This window comes from Cheilinus undulatus, linkage group 7, assembly GCF_018320785.1.
Source record: "Cheilinus undulatus linkage group 7, ASM1832078v1, whole genome shotgun sequence".
Classification (NCBI taxonomy): Eukaryota; Metazoa; Chordata; class Actinopteri; order Labriformes; family Labridae; genus Cheilinus; species Cheilinus undulatus.
In genome coordinates, this window is record NC_054871.1 from 48,456,118 (window position 1) to 48,480,920 (window position 24,803).

Below are 24,803 nucleotides of genomic sequence, written 5' to 3' on the forward strand. Positions count from 1 at the left end.
GTACCTAGTAACAATCACATATTGAATCTCAATTGCAATACTGGGAAAAATGTGCAATTAGATTAATTTGGCAAATTGTTTTGCACATCAGGCTGGTGTTTGCATGATCAATATGATCATGGTAATGTTTATAAAGCCAAACATAAACTTTCCCCGGGAATCACGCGTCATTTCCATCAGTCATCTCACGTTGTAGTTTGTTCAAGCATTTATTATGGCAACATAACTTGTTTGGCGTCTAAATCACTCCTTGCAGATTTATTCTACATGCAGAATTTGAGGAGTGATGAGATAACAACAACTTAAATCTCCCAGCTGGAGACAACAGGTGGATGCTGGGGTGGAGGTGGGCTGAAAGCAACGGCACAGTACTGATACAGGGCAAAATCTTGCAGCAGATTGATCACTAAGTTGTAAAAAGATAGCTTACAAATTGGGATTAATTTTATGATAAAATGATTAACGCACAGTGATGAGCATTCTTCAATAAAATGGAAATTAAAAAAAATCCATATTATTGAAATAAGGAATATGAGCAAGAAAGGCAGTGATAATTCTAGGGATTTTTTTTTTGGATGATAGTTTTGCTGAAAGACAGGTCTGTAGCAGTTGGTTTGTTGTCCTTGTTAATGATTTAATTATAACTCAGAATCTTTTGTGTACCTATCTCAGGCTAAATGAAAAATTGTTAAGATTTTGTGTTTATTATTGCTTCACTGTTGAGTGAATATACTGGGTGAGGAGGGTCAACACAAGGGAGGAAGGAAGGCCTCATACCAAAGTCTGCTTAGGGCCTCACTTTGGCCAGTCAGCCCTGTTCGTCACTGCTTCTGGGATTTAAAAGAAGCTCAATATTGATCTAACGAAGCTTAGCGTAAGACTGTTTTATTTCCATTCATCCTTTCATTCATTAGTAATCACTCACTCACCTGTCTCCCTTTCACCGCACCAGTTCTTGCTCTAGTAATCAGCTGGTATCGGCGTCTACTCACTCAAGCTGTGAGCCGATCCCTTTTAGCCACGGCTTCTCTCAATCAGGTCATCCTGCAGCCGTCATATTTTAAAATTAGTTCTCTCTCCTCCACAGTCAGTCTGTTGTTTCAGTGCGACTGCTGCAACCCTCCTCCACCCCAGCTACCTCCATTTCATCTCATTGGTGTCCAGGTCAAGCTCCTCTGTGCATCCTGCATCCCTTTACCGCTACTTCCAAGCAGCTCATCAGTGTCTGGGTTAAGCTCCTCAGAAGTTTTCCACTCATCTTATCCTACTCCCATCCTTGCTGTCGGCCTCACTACCCCTTCAAGTTCATAAAGACATCTGTTGTGAAGTTACATTTCCCTGCAAACAGTAGATAAACATTATCTATTTCAGAAACTGAGAATAAATGTGACGGTCTGCCACACATTTGCAATGAGGTCTCTGTGTCCAAGTTAGAAAATTCATGTTTTAAAGAAGAAAATTCATCCCCTCTTTGGTCAGCTCTTATTCATTCAAATATTGTAATGCGATGCCAACATGGCAGATGTGGGTTGTCGACTTCCATATTCCCCCTTGTTTACTCTAAATTTGGTCATGGCTTGTTTTAAGCACTATGTACTGTACAGGACAATTGTAAAGCAAAATGCTTCATTTAAGCACATTTTTCTCAACAGAAAAAATGTTTCCTTTCCTTTGCATCAGACAAATACACCTGATTTCACTCTGGGTGCATTTTGTTTAAGGTTTTGTTGATTTTTTTGACTCAGATATTCAAGTGAAACTGTCTCTTTCCGGTGAGAGAGAGCTGATTTACTTCCACTAAATAAATCAAGTAAATTTGTCCACACCCATGCTCTTTTTTTCTCATTTTCTGGGTGACTAACTTTTTGCACTCCACCATAGAGATGCGTTGGTCCATGATGGTATTAAATATTGAGAGGAGCAAATCTGTGTGGATTTAGGATGAATAGACTTGTTTTCGACCACGAAGTCGTCCTCGATGGTCGCAAGACTCTGAAGGGTAAAAGAGGGGTGGGACGCTACAAAATCCAGAGATTAAAGCCACATGTTGAAGCAGCACAGCCTCAGATTGATTGATTAATCTGGAATTTTCTTTCTTTTCCCTCTAAAAGCCCAAAGTTCCACATAAAGCCAGAGCAGATGACAAGGAGGCACGTCTAGCCCTTCATCTCTGGATTTCCCTCTCTCTCTTACACATAGATTTCAGAGTGACTCACACTCGTCACACAAACACTATTGTCCCGTGATGATGACTCACATCTTCTCTCTGATGAGCTGTCGTGTCAGATTTCTTCACTTGCTTCCACGCTAAAATCACATGATCTTATAACTGATTCTGAGAGTGAAACTGCTGTAAAGAGATAACGACACAGCAGGAGGTAGGGATTGTAATCATTATAATTTCACAGTGAAGAAGAGGAGAAGGCTGCAGAAGGATGAGACGAGTTTCAACGAGAAGGGAAAGCTCTTTGAAACTGTGACGATTATTGTGCCAATAAAGAACAGTTCAGTAGACGGTATAACGTCAAACTAAGTGAATAGTGCAGGGAAAGACTGCACGGTTCTAAGTACTCCAGAGTGGAAAAATTAGTTAAAGAACTTTCAGTCTAAAAAGATTTTGTACAGAAAGTGCTTATTCTTTAGCTAATCTTATCGTAAGTGTAAACAAGATTTTTTTTCCAACAATAATGATCCTGCTGCCTTGTAGCATTCAATTGCATCTCTCATCTTGAATCCCTTGGCTGCAGAGTGGTGCAGTGATCAGTGAAGCTGCCTCACAGCATTCTGGGTAGTCCGAATCCCTGTCAGAATGTTTGCATGCTCTCCCTCTGTACTGATGGTTCCATATGGGTGTTTGGCATTTTTCCACAGACCACAAACACACTCTGTAAGGCCGGCCACACACTACAGGATTTTAAGCCCGATTTTAGGCAAGATTTGCCCCCTCCGACGATTGTTTGGGCGTGTCGCGTTGTAGCCTCCCAGACCCTGAATCGTAAATATCAAACATGTTTAATATTTATGAGTCTAGGTCGCAGCGCCGCTGATGGAGTACCCACAACAACCAATGAGAGCGAGCACATCGGGTAGTGTCACCAGACTGATCATACGTACATTCACCACTCACAACCATAAACACAGCTGTACCTTAATTCTAGCCAGGATTTCTTCCTGAGTCTTTCCCTTGTTCTATGATTTTGCTTCACCTGTCAAGCATGTCAGGACAGCCTGTTGTGGAGAGACAGCAAGACGGTATCGACAGACATCCGTGTTTTTTTTTTCTGAAGTCACATGATCACGTGAGGTCATAGGCAGGTCAGCAGGTGTGTGGTCTCCAGTGATCTGACAATCTGGCTGAGTCGTCTAGTGTGTGCGTTCAGAGGATTAAAGATGAAAAATCATTTGAAACTGTCCTCATGCCTGTGGTCTCCCACAGTTTTAAAAGCGTTTAAGATTTAAGAATCGTCTAGTGTGTGGCCGGCCTAAGTTAATTGGAGACTTTAAATTGCCCGTAGGAATGAAGGTGGGAATGCTAAATACAAACAAAATTCCAGAAAAGTTTGGGCACAGTGTAAAATGTTAGTAAAACATAACTTATCAGCTGTTGAAATGGAGACAATCTATCATTGCAGGTAAAATGAGCAAAAATATTAGCTCATTTTAAGTTTGATGGCAGCATGTCTGAAAAGAGTAGGGACAGAGCAACAAAAGGCTGGAAACAGCTGTAGGAGCATTTTGCAACTCATCAGGTCCATTGGCAACAGGTGAAATAATATGAATGGGTATAAAAGGAGCATTTTAGAGAGGCAGAGTTTCCCAGAGGTAAAGATAGGAAGAGGTTCACCAACCTGCAAAAAATGGCTTCTAAATATTGTGAAACAATTTCAGAAAAATGATCCTCAATGTAAAATTGCAAAGACTTTGAATATCCTACCATGACAGTCCATAATATCATCAAAAGGTTCAAAGAACCTGGAGACAACTCTATGAGCAAGGGACAAGGCTGAAGGCTAATATTGGTGATTTTCGGGCCTGCAGGCAACACTGCATTAAAAACAGGCATGATTCTGTACTGGAAATCACTGCAGGGCTCAGGAACACTTCCAGAAATCATTGTCTATCAACACAGCTGACTGCACAAATGCAACTTAAAGCTGTCTAACACAAAGAAGCCACATGTGGGCCAAATCTCATTTAAAATGGTCTGAGGCAAAATGGAAAACTGTTCTGTGGTCACATGAATCAAAATTTGACATTATTTTTTGGAAACATGCATGCTGTGTCCTGCAGACTACTGAGGAGAGGGACCATACAGCTTGTTATCCTGGCACAGTTCTAAAGCCTGCATCTCTGATGGTATGGGGTTGCTTTAGTGCCTATGCAGGGGCAGCTTACACATCTGGAAAGGAACTATCAATGCTGGGAAGTAGATACAGGTTTTAGAGCCACACATGCTATCATACAGACATCGTCTCTTTCAGGGAAGGCCTTGTTTATTTTAGCAAGATGGCGCTAAACCACATACCACATCCATCACAACAGCATGGCCTCACAATAGAAGAGTCCTAAACTTGCCTGCACGAAGTCCAGACCTTTCACCAACAGAAAACACTGAGACAGACTTTCTGTAAAAGATGAGAGGATGTTTACACAATGATAAACATGGCCCTGTCTCTACTTTTTTAAGATGTGTTTCTGCAATCAAATTCAAAATGGTCTAATATTTTTTCATGAAATGATAAAATGTCTCAGTTTCAACATCTTTTTTGTTGTTTATACTCTATTATGAATAAAATACGGATTTATGAAATCTGACAATCATTGCATTTTACACAGCGCCCCAACTTTTTTGGAAGTGGAGTTGTAATTGTAAAATTATAGAATGGATGGCTAATCAAAATGCAGCTAATTCTGTGGCACTGTTGCATGCATAACTCTACAAGTAATGGAGTTTGACTAGCAGAGCTAGCACCAAGAGTCTTCTGTCCTTGTGGGTAGGGTCCACATGCCCGTGCTAAATGTGGTTAAACATAACTCCAGTTGTCAGATACATGCTAGTTTGCTCTGACATAGACCACATAAGGGAAACCAGCTTAGTAATAAAATCAACTGTGATGCAGTTGCAACTTTTATGCAATAGTTGACTTAGCGTGCATATCTCTACGTTTTTACACGTTTTATTTTGCAGCTTGGTGCAGAAAAAGAGCCAAAGTGATAACAAAAGATAAGACTATGATATCTTATACACAAGGAGACTCACAACATTGCAGTTTGCTTGCAACTTTTGATTAAACTCCAGTGAAATCAACCATGTTTGGCTGCAACAATTAAAGAAAAAGAGCCTAGTAATATCTATTATTGTTTGATCATAAAGGCACACTTAGTTTCAGTGTATTGCCAAATTTAAAGCTTGGAAAATGCATGTTCCTGTTAAACTGTCATTTTATTGAGATCATAAAGAGCTGAACCAACTCAACTGCAGAGATCTGCAGAACCAAAACCTGTAAGAACTGAGTAGAAATGTCGCTGCTGATTATTGTGAGTGGACTAAATAAACGTGAGACATAAGGAGCTGGTGTGTTATGTTCATGGTGAATGAGAGGAGTGAACGGTCAGAGGCGGTGGAGATAAGGTGGTGAATCCCACAGACTCACAGGAAGCCTCCTATCACAGGAAGCACTTCTTGCTAATGTCAGATCCTCCTAATCGCTGCTTTACTTCCTGTTTGATTCCCCCGTGTTGGACTGCAGCACATCACACGAGCGCTCGGGTACCCACGTCCAAACGGGATCACTCATATACTCACTCTGTCCGGGCAGCACTCCTACACAAACATCACATCCTGCTGGGGCTGAGGTCCACATCAAAGTGGATTACAGGGTGGATGAAGCCAGCGCTACGGTGGCAGCGTACAGAAACACCACTTTTATTCCTGACCTCGACACGCTGACGCCACCCATAGGCTACAGAATGACCTGAACTTCTCTTCTCCAGTTTTAAACACAAAAAACTGAATTATCAATGGATGCCCCACATTTCCATCATCTTTAATAGGAGTTTTGGTATCTATAAAAGTTTACCTGTGTTTTTTTGTAACATTATATCATTTTGAAACTTGCAATATCATATAACTTTAAAAAAAATCTGCTGTATTTCTGGTATTTCCTAACTGTGCCATTGTTTTAGAAGTACATTTTTGGATAATTTGGTGTAAAAATGGCAAATAAAACCAAAAAATTTCAATTTGGTAAAGCAAAATTATTTAATCAACAGCTGTGAATAAGGCTGATACAGCTGAAATGTACACTGTAAATTTTAGTGTATATTTATGTTAATCGGTTATTCCCATATGGTGTAGAAAGGCATGTCTAGGTGTAAATTGTGAATTTTAACAACAATGCATTATTACTCCAACTAAACACTGAGTAAAGATACTGTAGGACATGTTAAAGAGGTGGTTTTGCTTGGAAATAAGCATGGTTTATCTTGAGATTTCTGGCTAGATCTTAAGCCTGTTTCAGACTGGAAGTGTGACTCGCACGTCTCGACTGTGACATACTCGGTTTTCAGTTTGTTTGCATGTTAATAAGTCAGGGCTTTCAGATTACCTGCATGTGAGCTGTGTATCATGTGCCTTATACCTGCAACTCAGGTGAAGAGAATTTTGAGACTAGAGGTCTCGTCTTTTTTCCATGCGCTGCATGCGGTTATGGACCATAATAGACAGGAAAATGATAAATGGAGAGCCATATTTACCTTGTTGCAGCACATATGTATATCCAAGTGGGTGGAATACACTATATTGCCAAAAGTATTCACTCACCCATCTAAATCATTGAAATCAGGTGTTCCAATCACTTCCATGGCCACAGGTGTATAAAAACAAGCACCTAGGAATGCAGACTGTTTCTACAAACATTTGTGAAAGAATGGGTCGCTCTCAGGAGTTCAGTGAATTCCAGCGTGGTACTGTGATAGGATGCCAATTGTGCAACAAGTCCAGTGGTGAAATTTCTGCAGAGTCAATCGCTACAGACCTCCAAACTTCATGTTGCCTTCAGATTAGCTCAAGAACAGTGCGTAGAGAGCTTCATGGAATAGGTTTCCATGGCCGAGCAGCTACATCCAAGCCATACATCACCAAGTGCAATGCAAAGCGTTGGATGCAGTGGTGTAAAGCATGCTGCCACTGGACTCCAGAGCAGTGGAGATGCGTTCTCTGGAGTGACGAATCGCGCTTTGCCATCTGGCAATCTGAAGGACGAGTCTGGGTTTGCCTGTTGCCAGGAGAACAGTACTTGTCTGACTGCACTGTGCCAAGTGTAAAGTTTGGTGGAGGGGGGATTATGGTGTGGGCTTGTTTTTCAGGATCTGGGCTTGGCCCTTAGTTCCAGTGAAAGGAACACTGAATGCTTAAGCACACCAAGAGATTTTGGACAATTCCATGCTCCCAACTTTGTGGGAACAGTTTGGGGATGGCCCCTTCCTGTTCCAACATGACTGTGCACCAGTGCACAAAGCAAGGTCCATAAAGACGTGGATGAGAGAGTTTGGTGTGGATCAACTTGACTGGCCTGCACAGAGTCCTGACCTCAACCCGACAGAACACCTTTGGGATGAATTAGAGCGGAGACTGAGAGCCAGGCCTTCTCGTCCATCATCAGTGTGTGATGTTGGATGAATGTGGAAGAATGGTCAAAAGTTCTCATAAACACACTCCTAAACCTTGTGGAAAAACTTCCCAGAAGAGTTGAAGCTGTTCTAGCTGCAAAGAGTGGACCAACATCATATTAAACCCTATGGATTAAGAATGGGATGTCACTTACATTCATCTGTGAGTCAAGGCAGGTGAGCGAAAACTTTTGGCAATATAGTGTTTATTGGTCTCAGATGTCCCCAAAATATGCCTGTGAAGTACGTTCCTGAATAAACACTCTTGCATCACTTTTTCATGTCTAAAAACCCCTCTGTTTCAGCCCTGCTCAGAACGAGCTGTTTCTGTGGCTTTATATGTTAATGAGCTGTCTGACTCCGCCTCTGACTCTGCCCCTTTCAGGAAATGGCAGTGACCTAAGGCAGCCGAGAGGAGGACCAGGACGGAAGGGCGGAAGTTTCTCCCAAGCAGGGAGGGCTAACTGAACCTCAGGGTGGTGCTAACTCCCCGCATGACATCATAAAGGGAAAATCTGAGAACGGCTTGTTTTAGCACACATTTTCTGAAAAGTAACATGTGGATGATTAATCAGTGTCCAGTACTGAAGTTCGAAGGCAAAAAATTCACATGCGATTGGATGCAAGCTATAACAGTCAGGGCTGCCTCTGGCCAAAGTGAGGCCCTAAAAAGACTTTGGTATGAGCACCCCTTTCTCGGCAAGGATCCTAGACCCCCTTCACTTCTTTTAGTTTCTTATGTTGCAGCCTGATGTTACAGTAAAAAAAAAATCTCATTTATCTATACTCAATACCCAATCATGAAAAAGTGAAAACAGAATTTTAGTAATTTTTGCAAATTTAAAAAATGAAATGAAATATCGCATTGATATAAGTATTCAGACCCTTCGCGACAACACTCTATATTTAGCTCAGGTTCTTCCCATTTCTCTGGATCTCTGCTGAGATGTTTCTAAACTTTGATTGGAGTCAACCTGTGCTGAATTAAATTCATTCTCTTTTCTCTTAAATCTCTATCAAATGCCTCACAGCTGACGATGCATATCAGAGCAAAACCCAAGCCATAAGGTCAAAGAAACTTCCTGCAGAGTTCAGAGACAGGGATAGGCACAGATCTGAGGAGGTGTACAAAAATCATTTCTGTGACGAAGAACCAGACGGTCACTCTGACTGAGCTCCAGAGATCCTGTGTGGAGATAAAAGGACAAACATCACTGCAGCAGATGCAAACAAAATTAGCCTGATTAAAGGCACTCTGACTGAGCTAAAAACTAAAAAAAAAACTGTATAAATTAGTCAGCCAGACCCCAAAATATGTCAAATATAGAGGTTAAGTTTAAAACATTATAACCAGGTGTTAATAAAGTAAACTTGGCCTTTAATGAGGTGATGAGTGTGGATCATTTTTGCTGACAGCGTGCTATAACACCCCCCAACAGCTCCTTCCAAAAGGATGTGCTCCTTACTAAATGGGTTAGCACAACACACAGAACACACTGCACCCCTAATAACACACTCTGTTCATACACAGAAGGCCTATAGAAACACACAAACTTCATAATCCTGCCTCTGAAAACACACAGTGGGCTAATCCGCTCCCACACATCACAAACTCAGCGCTGTCACGGATGGGTCAGAGTATCACAACCCAAAACATTTGGACTTCTGAGCCCGCCGCTTGCTGATCATTCAGAGTTCAGGAGAAAGTGAACGGCAGCTCTACATCCGTGGGCGTGTTTGCCCGGCCTCTTGACTGGCGCAGTGATGCACAGAGGCTGAGGAGAGGGCAGCTGCTCCCACCTGACACACAGATGTGGGTGTTTTGTGCGTCTCCACAGGCAGACAGCTGAGGGCTAGAGCCGCTGCTGTAGAGCTATAAAAATGAACATTAGCGAGTCTATAACACTTCAGATACAAATAACTGCTCTGCTGCAAATATGCCAGCCCTAGAGACAATAAGAAGAAGACGTTTTAAAGGGGAGAACTGACTCAGTGAGAGTAAATTAAGAGTCTCTTTTTACAATTTAATAAGGTGCCAAGGTATCCTCAACATGCAAAAAAAGTCTGCAGATATGATCAAATTAGTACAGTCAGACTTTAAGACACTACTTTCTATTAAAGTGGAACTAGAAGTGATTTGTCAGCCTGAGATTCAATGCAAACAAGAGCTACCACCTGAAAGTGATATGCCACTGATGCATGGTTACTGGAGAGTGGAACTTATGTAGTGGATCAAGAAGGGGGGCTTGGCAGGTCTTTCTCCTCTACCTTATCACCACCAAGATCTAAACAGATCTTTCTTAAGTCAGAGTGGACATTTGTGCAAAATTGAAAGGAAATCCTTCCATGTGTAACTGAGATATCATGCTGCCAACACAGATTGTGGACAAATATTTCATGACGTTTGTGTGACGTCAAGCATTTGGTTACTGAAGGAGGCTTTTAATGCCAATCTGCTGAGCCGCCATATTGAAAACGCTGTCTCACATGAACTTTAGATCAACCTTAAACAGAGAATGATGAGGAGCTTAGCTGCTTCTTAAACCTTCTGACAAACATCTAAGTTGTGTCAGCATATCAGGACACCCCTAATATTGTACACCCCTAGTGTTTTACTACTATAATTGGCAGCTTGTCTGTCTGTATTGATTTGCACGCCACACTGTTGCGCCAATTGTCCTTGATATTCTCACAATTCTTCTTGAGTTTACTGGTTCAAAACTGGTGCCATAAAAAATTATAAATATGTACAGATTTTCATTAAAATCCCAAATTGTTGCACCCCCCCAACCCACCGTCATCCATTACGCCACTGCCTCTGTATAAAGCATACGCTTAGGGATGCTAGATATCACCAACCTGTTATCCATAGTGGCAGATATCAAAATTCCTGCCGATATTTTGGCAGTAAACATCAGCATATATTGACTGTAAAATTTGGTGATATATCCTAATAAATAAGTGGAGTTTTAGGCTAGACCAATAGACCTATGTAAGTTGAGACTTTTCTTTATTCATTCTCATTCTTTAAACTTTAAAATTTGTTGTAAGATAAAAATTGTTAAATTGTGTTGAAAGGACTGAATTTTTAGTTAAACAAAACAGATTTAAGTGTCGGTATCGATATTGGCTGAACTTAATCTGTAAATTTCGGCATATTGGATATTGGTAAACATCCAATATTGTGCATCTCTACATACACTCACTCTGCCACAATGCCAAAGAGGAGACGTCTTTAGCTCAGAGGTGGACTTTACCATTAGGCAAAGGTAGGAGATTATCTGGACCAGTATTCTGATAGGAATCTAAGCCGTTTAAGCACCACCTTCACAAAGTTTCCTACCTGAATGAAGGAGAGGTCCAAGAACACAACCACAACACTCACATCCTCATCATGTGTTAAGTTGCAATTGGCAGGATTTGTTTCCTGATCTCTGGAAAGTTTTTGCATCATAAAACTGCAGTACGCTTCCATCAGCTCTCACAGACCATAAACTAATCTTTACTCTATCAACACCATGCTGTTACCAACCTGTCATTAGATGATTTCTGCTATAAGGCCACTTTGCATGGAAAGGGTTGTTATTCCCCAAAATAACTGCATAGTAGCTCAGCGTCTCTGCACACCAGTTCAAATTGCACCGATTGGCTTACAACATAATAAGTGGAGCACTGAAGCTGTGCCACAGGTTTTTGAGCGTGCATTTTTTTGTGGAGCTTTGACAAAAATTTACATCGTTTAGCTGCACAGAGACAGATGCATACTTAAACATGTTTACGCCGCACCGCAAACTAACTGACATTAACAGCAAACAAACCGTGAACACCAACATGTTAGCTTGTTTAATATGAGCATGGAGAAGTGCTTTAAAGAGAGATTACTTTCATCAGGGGTCATGGAGCAGGCATATCATCACCTCCAGACGTACCAAATGCATTTCCTTGTGGGCGTGTTTTAACAAAATCCAGCTCTGTCGCTTTCTCTCCCAGTTAAAAAGATAAAAAAGAGTCATGGCCCTGGTGTAGTCCAACTTGTAGTGTGTGTGTCTAAGAGCGAAGGCTGTCTCCTTTCCAGCTTTGTTGTGGAGTGAGAGTGTGAATTATACAGGGGAAGTAACAGGAGCGAAGGGGTGGAAAACTGAAGTAAAAGTGGCAGCAGATTTGGATTTTATAGAAAATCTGTATAATTTTTTTATTGTACCGATTTAGACCAGTACAACCAAGAAGTCTTCTAAGAGGTATTCAGGACAATTGGAGCAACGGTGTGGCGTGCAAATCAACACAGACAGACACGTTGCCAATGTAATAGTAAGATATGTGCTAGAATTTTTAAGGTAGTTGTGATGTGCTCTTGTGGCCAAATAATAACAATAAACACAAACATTTACCACACGGGACAAAATATGTGGATCATATGAGCACAACATGGCTTGACTTTACTTTCATGAATGTGGGAGGATAAAATTTCTAATTGAGATAGAAAAAAAAGCATTGCCCTGCATTAGGACAAACTACTGTTTTTATTGTCAGCACTGAAGATACTCAGAAATACTTAAAGACAGTCTTAAGCAATAAGGTGCAATATTTGATCAATATAAAGGCTGAAAAGTTTGAATGTTTGGCTGAAGGAGGGATGAAGAGTTCAAATTTACTACGGAGAAATGAGAGAGAAGAATATGTGACAGGAGAGACCAGGAAAAGGAGAAAATTAAAACCAAACATCCTTTCCTGGAAATATCGGCTCCTTCCCTTTACAGTGAGTTTTCTTTGGATTTTCTATGGTTACTGTACAAAGTGGGAAATATAAGCACAGCCAAAAATAGAGTTTTCAGAGCAGAGACTTGAGTTTGTGTGATCGAGGTCAAGAAGGATCTGTGAGGGCATGAAGGGGATGGTTTGGTCTTTAGGTGACGGTTATGAGGACAGTGTGTTTTAATGTGTTTATTTTCAGGAGGGTAGGGTTTATTCTGGCCTCACTGCACAGATCCTTGCTGCAGACCTTCATTATCACCGTATACTCGCCCACGCGGCGTGGATGAAGCCGATAATGTCTCCATTGCCAAAACGTTTCTCACCGTTTGTGTGTGAGGCTGCAGGAAACACTACTACAGTCGCTCTATTCATCCCGCCATCTTTGACCATCACACTGAGGAGTTTACCGGAGAGAGTCGGCGTGATAGTGCTGAGCTCACAGACACAGAGCAGGCAGTGAGCGGCTGTCAGCATCAAAGAACAGACGAGTGAACGTCTGTGTGTGCGGATGAAGAAGCAGACAGGAGGAGATAAGATGAGATGATGGAGTGGCAGACAGAAAGAGTGATGGAGGGAAAGGTTTGATTGATGGAAGGATTTTTATGATAGCGACGGTCTACACAGTCAGACTGAGTCTGATCAGCATAACTACAACTCTGTGACGTCTACAACAGAACAAAACAACAGTCTTAAACCTTAAACACAAGTATTAAAGCTAAAGTAATACAACTGCTATTTCTAGACTCAAGTTATTCCAGTATTTATACCAACGATGTTCCAAAGAGAATAAGTACAGGTCTGGTTAAATACATATGGCATTATAATGATATTAAAATTACATATCATGATCAAAGTGACTCAAATGACTGTGGTTATCAGTGTTATCACAATATTGTTAGAATGTGCTGAAATGTCAAAAATGCATTGATACAGCTTACTGAAATCAAGTTTTATCATCAAAAAATATCATAAAATTAGCAGCACAGTGTGCCGTGGTTAAAAATAGTTTTTCTTTAGTTATAAATTATAACTCATTGCTGTTATTCATACGACTGTTCTGGGATCCCCCACGAGTCTGCATGGAAAGCGTCAAACTTCAGGCAAAGTCGACATTCCTGCCTTTCCTGTGTCTTCAGGGAAAGCGTGGTGCAGGGAGAGAAGCAGCAAAAAAGCCTAAGCAGAGATAAATGACAACAGAATGACACTGATGAAGTCAGAGGTAGCATGAAGAAGGAGCTGGGGTGGAGGAGGGGTGTAAGAAGCAGCTTGCAGAGGGAGCAGCAAAGCGTAGCCAGGCTTTAAATATGGCAGCATGAGTGCAATTTGCATGCTTAGAGTGAATCAGCTGGCCATCAGCTGATGAGGGCTTACCTAAGATCAGCTGATCTTATTTATATGGCAGTGCTTGACTGATAAATTTGCTGTAACATGTAAGAGGCGGTTTCATATAGATATGGTTTTGGTGCGCCTTGAAATTTTGGCATAATCTTAGGTTTGCCTTGGGTGAAAAAGGACTGAAACCCTGCTTTAAACAATATAATGCACATAATTTCTTAAATGTGACAGAGTAGACAATATTGATTTATCAAATAAAACTAAAAACATTACATTATAACTTTTGCTCCAAAGCTGTTGAGGGAGCTGGAGAAAAGGTGATCACTCTAATAGATGTTTCAAATCCTAAACAATTTTAAAAGCACAGAAATCCACTCCATGGTTTAAGCCAAAGCCAAAAAGATATAAATCTAAGGTGTGTTTCAAGGTGTGGCACCTGTTATTGACAAGTCTACAACGGGAAGGTAATATGGTCAAAGATGCAGAAATATTGATCTGCAGTTTGTCCACAGTCACTTCTAACTCAAGAAACAAGACAGCAATGGCTACAATGCCAAACATGAGGCACCAAACATTGTCTACAGCAGGGGTTCTCAAAATGTTCAGCCCCGATCCCCAAAATAAAGGTGCCAGAGATCTGGGACCCCCACCATACCTGAAGCTGACTGAACACAGCCATGCACCTTCGAGAATAGTCATGTGCAGACAAGATGGCCCAAAAAGGGGATAAAGGGGAGAGTTTTCTGGGGCCAAGCCAAGCTGGGGGCCTATGGAGGTCAGAAAATCATGGTCCATTGTAAAGTTATGCGGTGATAGCCATATTTTATTTTAACCTGAATAATAACCACTCTTATCAAAGCAACAGATCTCTTTGTAATCAATTTGTGCTGTAGTATATAGCCATCCTAAAATGTAAATCCCAGCAATACAATGGTTTAAAAATTGCTAGAATGGGTAAAAATGTTAAAAACTGAAAGAAAAGATGGAGAAATTGGATTTTCAAAGTAGCAGAAATGGGTTAAAAGAGGCAAAAATCAGGTAAAAGTGGCAAAAAATAGAAAAAAGCGGCAAGAATACTTTAAATTGGCAAAAACTGGCATATGAAGTGGTAAAAGTGGAATAGAAAGGGCAGAAATGAGTTTAAAGTGGCAAAATGAATGGAGAATTTGGCAAAGTGGGATTAAAAAGTGGGGAAAGTTGTTGAAATGGACAAAAATGGGTTAACTGAGGCAGAAAAATGGGCAAAAAGTGGCAGAAATGGGTTAAACTGGCAAAAATAAGCATAACAAATATTGATATGTGGTTGAAATGGGCAAAAATTGTCATAAAAAGGGGTTAATCGTAGCAATAATGGCTCAACAGAGGCATCAATAGGCGGAAAGTGAAAAGAACTGGTTTAGAAGAGGTGAAACATGCAGAAAAAGTGTTGAAAAAGGTTTAACAGGGACAAAAATGTCTTTAAAGTAGAACAAGTGGACAGAAGAGGTGGTGAAATTGGATTACAGTGTCAAAAAAGTGATGAAAACAGGTTAAAACATGGCAAAAATGGGTAAAAGGAAGAAAAAATTAATTACAATTGGGAAGTAATTTTGGCAAAATTGGGTGGGAAAACTGGTTAAAAAGTGGCACAAGTAAACACTTTCAACATTGAAACCCAATAACAGTTTGAAACAGTTTTCAACTCCAAAATGAATTGACTGCTATTCAGGGCACTAGCACCAGTGCTACTAAACAAACACACATGTGCTGATACCAACAATAAATCTCAGCTGGGGAGGGCCTGCTCTCTGGGTTTGTCAGAGCCAAATCTGTGTGCAGACTTACTTTTCACAGCTTTTCTGATTACTTTCATTTCAGCATAAATCTCACTAAATGACCATGTTTTGTTTTACATTTAACCAATTTTATGTATATATTTTCCCAAAAATGGGTAAAATACACAATTTGAAATCATCTAAAAAATATTCTTAGTTTGTTTTAAGACATCTGGCAACTCCATCTCAGTGTCTCGCAACTGACCTCGATGCTGAGAACCACTGTTCTACAGAACCAACAGGCTCTGCTTTAATAAGAAGAGTTTAATAATAAGATAATTTCATATAATTTAATAATAAGAATATACGGCCAGAGTTATTCATACTTTGCTCAACTGAATCCTCTCTAACGAAATTTAGTTTTTGTGAATCAGCTCAAAACCAGGATACCTGATCTCCTAATCATCCCAGTGAATAAAAACCCTGAGGATAAACCACAGCTGAGGCTAAGTTTCACCACTGAACCCTGGAGATGAAGTACAAAGATCTCTGAGAGATTAAAAAAGACAAGCAGAAGACCTCAGCCCAAATATTCCCTTTATAGCCCACCGCCCCTCGCCTTGTAGGCCTGCGTCTGGTCAGCGTGGAGGTCAGCCGAGGGGGAGATAAGCCTATCTCTCACTGTGTCCATCACCCTGCAGGAGACACTAACAGAAACATCAGAAAGTGACCAGACTCCTTTCTCCTCTCTATCTATGAGCTGGACCCAAAGGCCTCCATAGGGACACTCTGATAACACTGAACTATACCTCTGTGTGATTTATGAGCACCTAGAGTCACACAGAGTGGAGTCTGACATGAATTAAACAAAGCAGTATGGAAGACAAAAGAACAGAAAGTAAAAAAGGGGGAGGAAAGAAAAATGTGTATTTGTTAGGCTCTCTGCTGGACAAGGGGGTGAAAGAGGAGAGGGGTTATTGAAAAAAAAAAAAAGAAAAAGGAGGAGGTAAAGGGGGAGTACGGGGGCGTTCCTGCTGGCTCGGGCCTTGATTAACACCAGGCCTCCTGACAGGAAATGACCCGGCCAGCTCATAGCGCCAGGAGAGCTTCCATCTGGTGTCGAGGCCGTGGAGGAATTCTCCACCCAGGAGGACCCAGGACGAAGCAGAGGAACTTCCAACTGAAAGACCACTTTCACGTCCAGGAGAGCTCGATGAGTCCCAGAGCTCAAATCTGATGCTGTACTGAAAGCATCGCTCTCTTCCTGTTGCTGTTTGACTGCTAAGTCACCAAAATCTGAAGCCTTTCACTCCAAACCTACAAACAACTGACTTCACTGACTGTCAGCACCGCCAGCTCTGCAGCTGGTTATCCATCGACTGTTCTGGGGCCAAAACCTAGACTAGGTTAATAAAAAATATGACATCATATCTTTTTGCTCTGTTTGGTGTTGGTATTATTCCCCACGATTAAAAAAAAAACAAAAAACAAGGGGACTCATCTCGTAGAACTTGTCATAAATATTATTTATCATTGAGTAATCAGAGCTTTAGTACAGCTATAAATAGCAGCAAGTACATGGTTTCAGTACTTACAGTCACTTCTTTGACCATAACCAGAGCCGCAGCTGTCACTCTGCATATCCAAGTGCTACAATACACCATTTAACAAAGCCTTGTGTATAAGATCAGAGAAAGATGTTTTAATACGTCTCTGTGTTTAATTCTCAGTACATTACAGCTTTTAACTGAATATGTGGTTTAAAGTTGTGTTTTCTCCTTCTTAGTTATGTAACACTGCAACTGAAAACACCTTATTTCCTGATATGGCTTTTTCATAACAAAAGCCCTTAAACTACAGTAAAGTGGGGACATTTATAGTCAAGATCCTGTAAGAAAGAACATGTTGTCAAATAAAATGAGCTTCAGAGGAGCTACAAATAGCAGCAGGTGCATGGAGTCCCAGTGTTTACAGCTGCTTTTTTGACCGCAATCAGAGCCACAGCCAACCTTCGTATGGCTAAACCACGCCATTGTGATGTTGAATGTTCACTTCAATGATTTTGATACCATTATCGATAATCCTTATCCTTACTCCTTACTTATCCCTCTCACTATCATTGCTGATATCTTCTATTGATCAGAGGAAAGACAAAACAACAATATATTTAAACAGATGAGGTCATGATTCTTTCTGAAGTATCTCGTCTACACTGCTGGAACAATAATACATTTTTTATCCTCACACCTGGGTTCATTTAGGTTTTTCAACAAAATTTGAATTTTTGTTTTCTTTGTTATATTTGAACGCACATCAACGTGTTATTTACATTCACCCAAAAGAAATTTTACTGAGCAGACCTTGAACATATTAACTTTAATTCCTCTAATTTCAACACAATTTCAACATTAGAGTGAGTTTAAATTGCGTCTTAAAACTCATTTTTATTCTTTGGCTTTTAATTCAGCATGAGAGTTGTGTGATCTCTGTCCTTTTATGTCTTTTATGGTCCTAATCCTTGTGTGTTTTGTAGCTTTTATTTGTTTTTAAGTGTTTTAATTCCATTTTAATTGTTTTTATTGATGGTCTTGCCTGCTTTTATGTCTTTCCTCGTAATGTTTTTTACTTCTGCAGTCTTTGTGACTTCTTTGGTTCTACTGTGCAGCACTTCGGTAAACTTGATTGTTTTTAAAATGTGCTATATAAATGAAGTGGACCGGATTGTATTTTAATGAACAGCAAATACAAAAAAGTTTGGAGTACTTTTCACAGACAACTTGAGAAGACAAGGATGAGCTGACGGTTGTAGATAGTGCATTTTGGTTTAATTTGGTGAACAATGCAGATGTGCTTGAGTTTATGTTCCTACTTGCAAAAACTGATGGATGTTGTTGTATCAGGGAGGTGATAAAATCACGCTACACCACAGAACCCAAAGATTCAATAACAGCTTTAGTAAACTAAAATGATATTTATTTTAGGAGCTGAAACATGTAGAACCAGGTCCACATGAAACCAGGTTCTGATCTCCATCCCTACATTTCCCTTATCTCCTGGCTTTCTTCCACTAACTTGTGCTGGTCATCCTCTGGGTCAAAGCCCAGGGTGGTAACGGGTGCATGCTCAGATTGTCATGGTCAGTTTGAGGCCAAATTAGGAGTCTAAGAATAGCTAGACCCACAGTGGTGTGGTGCAGTAAATGTATGAGGGTATATGAAGCATACCCACTAAACTTTTGGTCGGGTTAGACCAGGGGTGTCAAACACAAGGCCCGGGGGCCAATTTGGCCCATGGTGCAGTTATACCCAGCCCACCAGATCATATGATATTTTTAATAGAACTGGCCCACCAGTATGAGGTCTGCAGATTTCCTCAAGTATAAAAATGTAAACTTAACCTTGATGATTTATAATTTCCTCATTCTATAATAAGTCATAAAAATTAGAAAAAGTAAACAGTAAAAATAATTTGAGAAAAAGTCAGGAATGTGGGAAAGAATTTCATGTTTTCTCTATATTTTCACTTTTGCATCTCACAGTTATTACCAAATGTTATGGTTTTGACTTTTTATTTCATATTTAAACCTTTACATCTCATAATTTTTTACCTTTTATCTATCTTCACCTTTTTCAACTCCAAACTTTGAATTTTATCTCATCTTTTTTTAACCTTTTAAAATCATGATTTGAATTTTATCTCACATATTGACTTTTTTCAACTCCTACCTTTCACTTTTATGTCATTTTTTTAACCTTAAAAACTCATGATTATGAATTTAATTTCATATTTTGACATTTGAAACTCGTGATTTCGACGTTTCCCTCATATTTGACTGTTAAAAATCATGATTTTGAATTTTATCTCAGTTTTTGACTTTTAAAATTGATGGTTTCAGCGTTTTATCTCATGTTTTGCCTTTTAAAAACATTATTTTGACTTTAAATGTCATGTTTTTACCTTTTTAACTTCTAAGTTTGACTTTTTATCTCAGAATTTGAGTTTTTAACTTATCGTGTTCACCTTTTAATTGCAAAATCATTTATCATCAGTGCCAAGGTTTTTACCCCATAATTCATTTCTGGTGAAAATAAGGTTGGCCTTTTATGGTTAAATACTGACCCTGGTAGGCCCTCAGGTTAGACCCAAGTTCAGAATCTGACCCCTGCTGTGATTGAGTTTGACGCCCCTGGGTTAGACAGTCTGGATAAGCCAGTCAGAGGCAGAGTGGAGCAGGTTTAACATTGTGGGACACGGTCAGAAAAGTCTGGAAGTCTTGGCTTTGGGAGTTCTTCAGGTTTGAAACCAAAGGCAGGTGGGGTGGGGTGGAGGGAGCAGAGAGACAGGGGGAGAGAGGGGACAGTTTGGGGAGGAAAGTGGGTAAAAGAAGACAGGTCATCTTTCACTGCTGACTGGAATCCTAAACGTAAACAAGCTCTTCCGCAGCAGCAGATAAAACACAGATATACAGTAAAACAGACTCACACACTGGCCACAAATCCCCAACACTAACTCATGAATGTTGTTTGAGCCAGGACGTTTGTTTCTTTAGTGCTTACACTATAAAAAAGAACACACAGATCCACCAATGACGTTAAATCTACAGTTTAGTCTCCTGAGAAACACGACGAACGTGAAATTAAATAAAACTCCTGAATTCATCCGGCTCATTCTGTTTCTTGGAAAAGCACAGCAGAAAGACGACTTCCCCCTCTTTATGTGAACACAAATATCAGAAATGACTAATCTTGAGTCCTATGAGACAATTACATTTCCTCAAAAACAGCTGGGATGTGGTTTTTAGATTCTGGCAGCTTTTAACGGATTTATTGAAAACATAATTTCTTGTAACTGAAATTTGCTGCAACCATGACACTGACTCAAATGCTGCCAATAACTGTCATATTCTTTAATGCTTTCTGATCTCTGTGTTTCTAAAACAAAGTATGCATTGTATTAATGATCAGTAGCTTGAAAAAGTACTGAAACTTTTTTAAAAAACAACAGATCTTCAGTTTCATTTTTATCCAAAACCTGGAAAGGTGAAGGAGAGGCGGCAAGTTTAAAACTAAGGCTGTAATAATACCAGAGATTTGGTACTTTTTTGGTACCATGGCATAAAAAACAGAAGTTGGAACTGTTTCTGTAAGTCTAGTATGGCCCATAAATCCCAATTATTCATTGGGAAATTGAGCAAAGAGAATATTGTTGAGATTTTTTTTTTTTTGAGAGGGTATCTCTTCTATCAGCACTGAATGTTAAAAATATATCAATAACAAATGTCTGGTTGTGTCTGCAAATGATGCGACTTTTCATGAGTTGTAATCCCAGAGTCGGCAGTGATGTGGTCTCTGCATCGGTCTGTCGTGGTGAAGAAAGAGCTGAGTTGAAAGGCAAAGCTCTTGATTTACAGGTTGATCTATGTTCCTACCCTCACCTACAGTGATGAGCTGTGAGTAGTGACCAAAAGAACAAGATTGCGGATACAGGCGGCTGAAATGAGTTTGCTTCACAGGGTGTCTGGGCTCTCCTACTGGGAGGAGACCCCCGGGTAGAACCCGGACCCACTGGAGAGACTATGGCTGAATCCCAATTCTCCCCTTAACCCTCAATCTCAAAATGCACGTTCCCGTGAAGTGCGAGGGCTGTCCCAATTCTCCCGAGAGTTGAGGGGCGAGTTTGAGGGCTTTATCTCCCCCAATTTTGAGATGTTCCTGGAGCTCCCTTGGTATTGAGGGTTATCACTCAAAGAAAGATGGCGGCGAATGCGGGGAAGAAATCAAGCTACGAATGTAAATTTCTTTGTTAATAGAGATCTAAAAATTACAAAAAACACTCCAATATAATAGTTTAATATATTAAACTATTATTATTATGGATTATTTGCTGTTTTGTAGCGGAACATTTACTTTTATTTTTACGATCGTAAGCCGGTAACCTTGCCATCACAGACAAGCCCACGAAATACAACTGGTGCTTGGCGATAGCTAATGGCCATGTTGTACAATGACTTTCAGCTGAATATTAACACGCTCTCGTTCTTCTTCTTCCTCTGAATCAAGAGACTATGCAGTGTTGCCACATTACTGCCCTCTACAGTCTGTAATCATAACTGCTATTAAGGGGTGTCCAAATTCTAAGTCACGAGATGGCCCTTACTCTTGGTTTTGAGGGCTGAGTTAAGATTGAGGGTTGAGCTTGAGGGTAGGAGTTAAGGGGAGAATTGGGATTCAGCCTATGCCTCCCGGCTGGTCTGGGAACGCCTTGGATCCCCCAGGAAGAGCTGGATGAAGTGGCTTCTCTGCTTAGGCTGCTGCCCCCGCTACCCAACCTCAGATAAGCCGAAGAAGATGGATGGATTGATGGATCTTAACTATGCTAACCGTGGTCAGCACAGATCATCAGCTGATGGAATATGTTAATAGAAACTTTTTGGAGTTGTAACAGCATGTTGATGTAGACGCGAGATGAAGGTGCCTATTACAATAGAAACAACAAGCATTTAACTGGCTGATGAATATTATTTAAATTCAACTCTATACTCCTTCCTCTTACCCAGTTGTTCCCAAACTTTTTCAGTTTTTTTCTTTTGGTAGATAAAAATATGTTATATCTTAATCGAGGTAACGGCTGAGAAAAGAATGTTGAAAAAGAAAAAGGTGTGTCCAGGGCTCTCGCACTCCTTTTTCACTCCAATCCAAAATGCAGAAAATGTGTTGGACTTTGCTTGCTTAGCCTGGCCTTGCCGTGACCCCCTGTCATGCCCTGAAACCACTGCTTGATATGGTAAAATATGTGACCGGGCATCTAATGACAGCTGATTATGTTTTATAGTTACATAAATAGTCCTGCGATGTCAATTTAACATGGCTGGTTTTATAGGGAAAGACAAAAAGAACTGTCAAGTCCATCAATGTTTTCACAGAGTAATAAAGCAGCCTTGGCAAAATAACCTGATTTTTATTTGGTTAAATAAACAAGTTAATTCTGTGAACACTTCATGAAGAGAACGTCTCTGACGCTTAAAGTGTATACAGAAGTATAGAGCTGCCACGTTAAAAACAAACACGTGGTTTTTCTGGTGTTAGAATCAAAAGACTTTAGGATATCCTGGTTTAAAACTCAGGGAGGGTATGACGGTATTAAAAAAAAATTACGAAGTGGTGGGTTTATCTTGCATCACTGTGAGGGCAGGAAGATGCTACACAGAGTAGCATCTAGCTTGTTCTGCTGTGTAGCTTTATGACGGTGTACCAAAGCTGACAAACTAGCGTTCTGCATCAGATTTTCAAAATAGGAATAAATGAAACTGTCAGTGCTTTATAAAAATGTACAGTTAAATCCCCCCTCTCTCACAGAAAGATACATGGGCTAAGACAGAATCCTTTCATTTCTCAGTCAGCTTTAACGGCCGTTACAATGAAAATCAGGAACTTTTAATGTAGATAAAAAAGACCCAGAGAGGATGAGCAGCGTCCCTGCAGACGACAGAGGATGGACTCGTCTGTTCGACCCGCCTGTCAGAGGGTCACAGTGTGACCCCCGCCCACACTGACACGTGTGCAGGGGCCAGGGGCCACTATCAGAGTTAGAGTCCCTCTGGAGCCCGCCTGTGTGTGAGTCTGGTTTGTGTTTGTGCCGTCCCTTTGTCGAGCGAGCATTCATTCACAAGTCCATGCGGGTTCATCATCGTGTCTTTTTTCACTGGATGAGTCTCATTCCCAGCGGAGATATAAGAGCTTACGAGCCTTTTATGACGAGCATTTCCTGTCATAAATAAGACGCGGAGGAATTCTCTGCTGAGCGCTAACACACTCCATAAAACAAACAGAGGTGTAAACTACACTCAGGGCCAGATCTGTGAAATCGACATGAGAAACCACGGCTGCTAAAGTCTTAAGGCCCAACAGGAATAATACTGGGAATATTGAATCCTTTTGGTTCATTTTAAAGAGAGCTACCAGAATTCTTTTATGGTTTTTGGCTGTGAATCAGTGAAGAAAGAACACCATCATTTATAAACTCAGACCAGGAAGATCACTGATCTGTGAGAGCAATTCATCCTTGGATTTTCTCCTAAACTGTGCTGGCCTTGCCCCTTCCTGGGTGAGAATAATTCATCTGAATGAATGGAGGGCAAGACAAAGAAGGTCATTGCTAAAGAAGCTGGCTGTTCACAGAGAGCTGTTTCCAAACACATGGATGGAAAGTGGAATGGAAGGAACAAATGTGGTGTAAAAAAAGGAGCACAAGCAACAGGGATAACTGCAGTCTTGAGAGAATTGTGAAATGAAGCCCATTCAAGAGTTTGGGGGAGCTGCAGCTGGAGTCAGTGCTTTAGGAGCTACCACGCACAGATGGATACAGGACATGGACTACAACTGTCACAGTCTTGAAGCAGAGGCAACATAAGAGGTCTTACATGGGACAAAAAGGACAGGACCGTTGCTCAGTGTTCCAAAGTCCTCTTTTCAGATGAAAGTAAATTTTCCATGTCATTTGGAAATCAAGGTCCCAGAGTCTGGAGGAAGAGAGGAGAGGACCAGAATCCATGTTGCTTGAGGTCTAGTGTAAAGTTTCCACAGTCAGTAGTGGTTTGAGGAGCCATGCCATCTTGCTGGTGTTGGTCCACTGTGATTTATCAGGTCAAAGGTCATCATCTTCATGCTTCTCTCTGCTGACCAGCTTTATGGAGATGCTGATTTAATTCTCCAGCAGGACTTGGCTCCTGCCCACACTGCCAAAAGTACCAGTACCTGGTAAGGACCATGGTTTCCCTGTGCTTGACTGGCCAGAGAACTGGCCTGACCTGAACCCCATAGAGGATCTATGAGACGTAGTGGAGAGGAAGATGGGAGACACTAAACCCAACAACACAGAAGAGCTGGAGGCCATTATCAGAGCAGCCTGGGCTTCATAACGCCTCAGCAGTGCCACAGGCTGATCGCCTTCCTGCCACGCTACATTGCTGCAGGAATTCATGCAAAAGGAGTCCCGACCAAGTATTATGTGCTGTACTTTAGTGCTGCTGTTGAAATAAATCAACGTTATGATGATATTCTAACTTACTGAGATGCACCTGTAAAAGCCAAACCATACAAGCTTAAGTCCTTTTACCATCTAGTCTACAGTCAACACATTTTCAGGGCCTGTTTCATCCCAAATGGGGACGAGGTCACCCTGGGGAGTGGGTTTGAGCTGCTCTCTTTAATTCTAAACTATTTCTACAGCTGAAGACTTGTTTCTGAGTATTAGTGCACAAGTATCTACAGTTGAAACCAGAAGTTTACATAC

At 40.7% G+C, this 24,803-nt stretch overlaps 1 protein-coding gene across 1 annotated transcript in view; it reads right to left on the reverse strand.

Moving 5' to 3' along the window:
- The window catches only part of scfd2 (sec1 family domain containing 2), a 282,684-nt gene that overhangs the window by 99,508 nt on the left and 158,373 nt on the right, over positions 1–24,803 (reverse strand). The gene's annotated exons all lie outside the window — the stretch shown is intronic.